This window comes from Schistocerca cancellata, chromosome 3 (assembly GCF_023864275.1).
Source record: "Schistocerca cancellata isolate TAMUIC-IGC-003103 chromosome 3, iqSchCanc2.1, whole genome shotgun sequence".
NCBI lineage: Eukaryota > Metazoa > Arthropoda > Insecta > Orthoptera > Acrididae > Schistocerca > Schistocerca cancellata.
In genome coordinates this window covers 388,632,110-388,640,098 of record NC_064628.1, presented here as the reverse complement: position 1 = coordinate 388,640,098, position 7,989 = coordinate 388,632,110, and the positions used below count along the sequence as shown (strand labels likewise).

The 7,989-nt window shown below is 38.4% G+C and overlaps 1 protein-coding gene across 1 annotated transcript in view; it reads right to left on the bottom strand.

Annotated features, from left to right (window-relative positions):
- Positions 1-2,261: 2,261 nt before the first annotated feature.
- LOC126175100 (U3 small nucleolar RNA-associated protein 6 homolog) overlaps positions 2,262-7,989 on the bottom strand; it is a 124,923-nt gene continuing 119,195 nt past the window's right edge. Inside the window, exon 12 of the mRNA XM_049921653.1 lies at positions 2,262-7,406. The gene's annotated coding sequence lies outside the window, so the exon portion shown is untranslated. The remainder of the gene's footprint in view (positions 7,407-7,989) is intronic.

Sequence of the window (7,989 nt, the reverse complement as noted above, 5' to 3'; positions counted from 1 at the left end):
ATAACAGATATTTGCGTGAAATGAGTTGACTTACAGCTTGGACTACATGAGGGTCTTTATTTGTAACATACATGAACAGATAAAACTTTTACAGCTGTAGATACATTCAGTAAAGCGACAGAAACATTTCAGCACATAAACAACAAGAAATAAATACTGCCTAACAATTTTCTCTAAATACTATCTATGATTATAATTGTTATACAAATTCAGAATATATTCATTATCTATACTATGAGGGTTAGTCAAAAAACAAAGCCTCCTACAATTTTACCTCCTTATATAAAGCCTGTTAAATGAAAAATTTGACGAAATGTTGACCAGCAGGTCGGTGAGTCCACACAACATTTAGCGAGTTGATGACATCATTCGTGGTGACCACTGGATGACCGCAGGTCATTTGTGTCACATTACTTCCCCCCCCCCCCTCCCTCTCCCCCCTGGAGAAACACAGTGTGACAGCAATCATAGAATCAAAGAGGTCAGAGAGATAAATGGAACTGTATCACAGAAACTCACTGAAGAAGAATCCATGCATTAATGGCTTTAGAAGCAGGACCGTGTGTTTCAACACACTGCAATACATGTCAAGTCTGGGCAAATGGATGCAGATTATACTGAAAAGTGCATTTGGAGGGAGAAAAAGGGGGCATTACTTTTTGACTGACCCTCATACAAAGAGCATTATTATGACACATTTAAGCTCTAAACATCAATTAAATAACAGTCTTTATGGAATGACTGCATATCAACAATTACTTAGTAACACACATACATAATTTTTAAAATGCACATAATTATCATGTATAAGCAAATTTTGGAGGAATAAACATTTTTACAGTAGCTTATACTGTGTAACAGTGTGTGAAAGATACGACAGCAAGGACAGGACATGCAGGTGTGTGTGCACCCCCCCCCCCCCCCCCCCCCACACACAGAAGAGATACAAACAGACAGAGAGAGAGAGAGAGACCGTCTTACTGTGTAAATGCAGAAACAAAGAGCTCATGACTAAAACCACCTCTTACAGTCTGAAGAGCTACATCCCAACACCCAATGGTTCACTGAGAAACTGGTGTGCTTTGAAACTGGTGTGCATGAAAACAACCACGAGGAATAAAAGGGTCACAGTTGCCTGTAGTTCAAGTTTAACTAAGTCTACTAGATCTGAATAATGTATACCACTAAGCTAGGCACAGAAAGACAAATAATAGGTCTGTTATCATCTAATCTGTTTGAAGAAGACGACTTAGGTGGAATCCATGCTCCAACCCAGCATTCAGCAAAAATACACAGGCACATGCGCACACATGCACGCACACAAACAAACAAAGGGACAGAAAGAGAGAGAGAGAGAGAGGAGAGGGGGATGGGGGGGGGGGGGGGAAGAGACTGGTTGGCTGATTTGGGGGAGGGGACCAAACAGCAAGGTCATTGGTTCCATCAGATTAGGGAAGGATGGGGAAGGAAGTCAGCCATGCCCTTTCAAAGGTATCATCTCTGCAGTTGCCTGAGCTGATTTAGGGTAATCACAGAAAACCTAAATCAGGATTGACAGGTGCATGTTTGAACCGTCATACTCCCAAAGTGAGTCCAGTGTGTTAACCACTGCAACACCTCGCTCAGTCACACAGAGAGAGAGAGAGAGGGAGAGGGAGAGGGAGAGGGAGAGAGAGAGAGAGAGAGAGGGAGGGAGAGGGAGAGGGAGAGGGAGGGGGGGATGTGTGGTGACAATATCAACATGCAATCTTACTGTGGAAATGTAAAAGCAAAGAGCTTGTGGACAGTCTGAAGAGCTACATCCCAACGCCCAATGACGGATTGGTGGGCTTTACACATTTAATATAACCACAGACAATATGAGGTCCATAGTTATTTGAGGTATAACACAGACAATTGAACATCAATACACCTGAACAGCTAACACCAATAATCCAAGAACAAAAACACAAATAAGTGCTCTGTTACCGTTTAAAGTCTTCTAAAAAGATAGATGGCTTAGTTGAAACTTAGGCTCCAACCTAGCATGCACCAAAACACACACACACACACACACACACACACACACACACACACACACACACACACAGAGAGAGAGAGAGAGAGAAGAGAGAGAGAGAGAGAGAGAGAGGAAAAGGGGAGAGGTGAATGTATGATAATAACAACATCCAATCTTATCGTGTAAATGCAAAAACAAAAGGCTCGCAGATAAAACCACCTCTTACAATCTGAAGAGCTATATCCCAAGACCCAATAGCATACTTACAGATTGTTGCACTTTGGTGGGCTTTAGACAACAAAATAACCACATCGAATAAGAGGACCACAGTTTTTGTTCAAGATTTAACACTGAGACTACTAAACATCAATACACCTTGAATAACATACACCACTAAGCTAAGCACAATAAGTTTAAGAAATGATATGGCACATTCAGCATTTCTCTATAAATTCACTTGATTTTAACATATAGTAAGGCTTTAGAAACATTCTGAAGCAAGTGTCTGAAAACCTCTGAGGAACTTTTCTGATTTGATTCTTCAAAAGTAGCAAGTTTAAAGCTAACTTGCTTGTTGAAAACGGTGTACACAAAGAGAAATATTATATTACTACAAGGATAGAGATAAAACACATGAAAATATGACAGAGAATATTCAGAAACTACTGGATGAATACCACTCCACCAAGAGTCAAATTTAATTTCTCAAAAACAAAAGAAAATTTGTGTGGAAAACAACAGAAACAGTGTTGGTAGCACATCATTGCACTGTTTATGTTCTTCAGTATTTTTATCCCTCTAATGGAAAAAAGAAAAAGAAATACTCCAAAAGAATCTGCTGACCTGCATAAATATCTGCCGGGTCACAAAATAAAAGGGAAATGTAAACAAAGCAGGAATTTTAAATGAAGATTCATCAGGCATGTGAAACATGCAGTGAACGAAAGTAGCAATTGACTTAAGTAATAAAATACATATCAATCAGCTTCTAAAAATGATTATGAAAAGGATGTCAATAGATTATAATGCATGGAAGAAATTCCATTTGCTAAGGTTCTGACAAGGGAAACTTCCCATTGCAACCGCCTCAGATGTAGTGATAAGATGGTCCAGTGGATAGCCCGTCAAAAACTGAACACATGTCAAGCATGAAAACAAGAAGAAGGGCGAATGGTCCAAACTCAAAATGTGCAACATTGAGCAAATTTAAATAAAAATGACGACGTGTTTACGTGGTCACGTTGTTGGATTGTGAAGGCGAAGATCCTTTTCAAATCTCCCTCGTGCTGCATTCCCCTCCCCCACAAAATTATGAACTGTCCGCCCAGTCATTGACATATCTGAATTCAAATTTGTGTCTGTGTTGTGGTGTAACACCCGTCTGCAACGGCGAGGTGTAAAGAAGGGACCCTCAGACATACGTACCTCCTCTTTGTTCTACGCAAGTACCACATGTTATGACTCTTGCGCTCCATTTTGAAGTTTTAACTCGCAAGTTCCTTTTTTGTAACATAGTTAAAAACCCTGTATTTGTTGTTTTCATTTCTGTGAGAGGTCTATGCGTCATCTTGCCTGCGCTCACTTTTCATCACATTTACTTGCAACAGTAATATATTCTTACTGTATGACTCATATCCTATGACCAACATACAGCTTGACAATTGCCAACGCTACAGAAAGAGAACAGACATGTCAATGACCGGATGGACATTTCAAAATTAGTCATGGGGGGGGGGGGGGGGGGGGGGGGGGAGCATGAGTGAGATTTGAACACTCATCTTCAGCTTTGCAGTCCAACATTGTGATGACGTAACCATGATTCCATGGTGCTTGCAACTTGCTTGATGTTGCGCATCTTAAGCTTGGATCGTCCACTGTATCTTTTTTTGCAGTTCAGTATACCTTCTTCCAGTTTTAATGTTAGATCTACGTTCAATTTTTAACGGGCTATCCCCTGGGCCATTTTATCACTAAATCAGAGGGGGTAGGATGGGAAGTTTCCCTTGTAAGAAGCACTAGGAGATGGTCATCAGAGGCAGATCACTAGCTTGAGATGTGTAAATAACAACCACAGCTGTCGTGGTGAAACTACCTAGTTATTCTCATGGATATTTAAAACAAATTGAAATGAAAGTCAGAAATTGTGCACTGAAACATGCACTTAGTACTTGTCCAACACAAGGCTGCTGTTCTACACTAGATCACTTTCATATGTTGCAAACTGAAAGTTCACAGTAATAAGCACATCAAGAGGAAGTGAAGGACACCATCAAAGAACACTTATACACATAGTATAATTTACTATAAAGCTATTTAAAGTTAAACAAATCAGTTTCTCCTAAAGTTATATTTTATCAGACATTTTCGTTCTGCACTACAAAGCTTCAGCAGGTTTTACATAGTTTTCACTTTTATAGGTGAACGTTGCACTGCTCTCCAAATGTAACTACACCAACACACAGCTGAATTCCAGAATGTTTTGCCTCTTACGAGCAAATACCTCATAATCCTGCTCACTCTTAAATATAATGCATACTTAAACATAATTAACTTACCACACAATATCTGAATCAATCTTGATGCCACTGAGACTCAGATTTGTAACTTCCATTCACAACAGTGTCAAATAATTGTTGGTATTCACCTGTGGTGACAGTGAAAGGAAGATATCAGAGCACTTTCTCTCCACAAGTCCAAAATTTCCCTTGAGGGGAGAGAGAATCAGCAGCATATGTCCAAGGACTTTACACATCATTACATACCTGAAGCTTTGACAAAAAAAGGAGCCCCTTTCTCCATTTGACTCAATTTTCTGCGTGTCCACTCTTCAATCAGCAAAATTATCATTAATCTACCTAATTTTTATATCTTCCCAATTCAGAGTTTCTTTGACATCTGCTTTGCAACCATGATGTTATATGTCAGAAGTTTTATATCAGTTACCATTGATCCTTGCAACCTGCCAACAGTCCAAATTTCCTCAAACAATAGATTTATGCTGGAACAATTTTTAAATCCAACTTCATTTGGCCCAGATCTTTGTGTCACACATTGTACTGCTAACAAAGTAGCAATATGTGAGGTGAACTATGTCACCAAACAGCACATACTGAAGTAGCCAGTTTGATGTAAATATAATTTTATGTGGCACTAATTGTGTTTTGCCAGATTTATTGACTCAAAAGATGATAAATGTAGCATCAGCACTGAGACAGAAATTTGATTTGCGCTACTGGAGGAACAATGCTGAGTGTTCAATTTCAGAACTGTACTGTGGCGTGATGGACTGCAGCCATGCAGTTGCTATAATAAATGAAGTTGTGGCATCATTTGCACACACCCAGTTGGACTGTATGTGAACTTTGTGATGCCTAACATAAAACCCTGTTAATCAGACAAGCACAATGCTACTCGCAACTGCACACAGCGGCTTAATATTTTTGCCTTTTGAACTGTAACATACACATCGCTCATCTGAGTGCTGTCTCAATACAAAATTTGATAAAAAAAAGTGCATTATGAACATTGCACATGAATATGTGCATCATTCAGATTTAATTAGAGACACAGTGAAACAGTTTAAAAGCTTTAATTAGGTAGGCAATCAAAAATTCAATGAAATAAACGCTGATGGGTACAGGTGCTCAAATATTTGGTGAAGGCCTGAAGCTATGGGAGAATCACCCAATAAACTGGGTTTACATCATAACAAGAAAGCTCTTGAAACGAATAGTAAAAAAGAGATATGAGGAGGTGAACTACAAGAATATTAGAATATAAATAGAAATGTAAAAGGAAATTGTCAGCCTTCTGGTAAAAACAACAAATAAGTAATTTTTTTTTTTTTTACTGGAGCACTCGCATGTTAATTACATGAATGACTGACAGTGACAACAGAATTAGAGGTTACTTATAGTTTTGTAGCTTTTCACAGGGAAAGCATTTCAAAGTACAAAAAGGTGAGCTGGAAACAATGACATTACCCAAATATTTGAAATGCACACAAATGTAGGATATAATAAATGACAGAAGAAATCTCTGACATTTGGCGGCATTGGAGCATTGAGCAAACTCAATAGCAGCAGATGAAAATTTGGGCCAAACCAGGAGTCAAACCTTTCCATCAGCGGCCACCTTGACTGAGCACATCCCCAGTCAGACCCACATCTCCATATGCTACACGCTATGGAGTACCTCTCCCTATCCATTAATTCACTTGCTCACAATTGGACTGTATTGTTGCAAGTGTTGGATACTACTGTGCATCCGCACTGAAACATCGTAACGCCATTTGGCGTGTATATATTATACAGAAATTGTGTCTGTTCTTTTGGAACATTTCTATATAATAATAGGATATGGTGATTTCCTTGTACGTGTGTACAAAAAATTTCATCTACGTAAGATACCTGAACAGGAAGATGCCAGTCCAAGTATGTGTCTCCTTTGGCAACCACAGATTAAATACCTCTCCCTAACATTGTAAGATAAGATGCCTGCTGTTTCATTTCAGTGTGTGTCTATACCAGTAGCAAAACATTAGTATGGTACATAAATTTAAATATGAACTAACTGAGAATGTAAAACTAGCCAATTTTCTTGCTGCTTTCTCCTGTTACTATACAGCACTTTAAACAATGAACAAAAGACAAGTGGTAATCTAAAAATATAGCAAACCTAGAAAGATCATCATCCAAGATGGGGAACACGTTTGAATAGATCAAGGCAGGGAAGGAAAATCAGCTGAGTATTTTTCAAAAGATTAATTCTAACATTTTTCTGAACAGATTTTGAGGCACTACCAAAAGCATAAATCTGCACAGATGGGCTAGGATATGAACTCTGTTGGAAAGTCCAGTGCATTATTCACTGTGTCACCTCAATCAATCACAATAGAGAACTTGGGTCAACGTTACTAGTGTCTTACTTATGACATCATGGGGCACTAGCCAATGGCAGTGCATTGGCCCAAAATGGACTACATATCTTCTGACTCTATTCCATTAATTGTGTCTGCTGTCACGAGAATGATGCTTTCCACTATCACTGATAATAATGGTCAATTCCATTGCAGTAGGGGGTCATGTCTAGTTTCAGACAGGCCATCTACTGTCACTCTTTACTACCTTCAAAAATCTGTAAAGTCGTATATATCAATCACAATAGAGAACTTGCATCAAGGTTACTAGTGTCTTACTTATGAAGTCATATGGCACTAACCAATGGCAGTGCATTAGCCCAAAATGGACTACATATCTTCTGACTCGATTACATTAATTGTGTCTGCTGTCACAAGAATGATGCTTCCCACTATCACTGATGATAATGGTCAATTCCATTGCAGTAGGAGGGCCGTGTACAGTTTCAGACAGGCCATCTACTGTCACTCTTCACTACCTTCAAAAATCTGTAAAGTCATATATCTCTCATTAGCGCCATTCACGATAAAGGAACATTTCACACCTTAAGACTTCATATTTTGTAATATGAATAATGAAAAATCTGAAGAGGTGAATTAGTTCAGAATTTTCCGTACATTACTATGTCATACACACACAAGATACAGCACTTATTATTCCCATATTTTTCATATTTTTCTTAACAAAAGACAGAAACAAACCAGAATTTCAAGAAGTGGATATACTGGAACACAAGCAGTAATTCTTGATCAGGACTTTACCAACGGAAGAAAATTCCTACCCTGGAAGCCCAAGATCTGTTACCTTCACCTGTTTTGCATTTATGTCAATACTATCCGATTTGTTCCAGTTTCTGTAATTGTCAGGTAGATTTATCCTATTCTAATTTAATGTAATTCACGTTGTTTTGAAATAATTGTGCATGCTTTCATTGGCGCAACAAAAAATATTTTTCATATCACAGTTAGATCATACAAACTGTGTTACATATTTCACAGAATTAATACGTATTTATCTTTAAAAATGAATATGTAGAAAAAAATGTGCATCATTGATTACTTGATAGTTAAA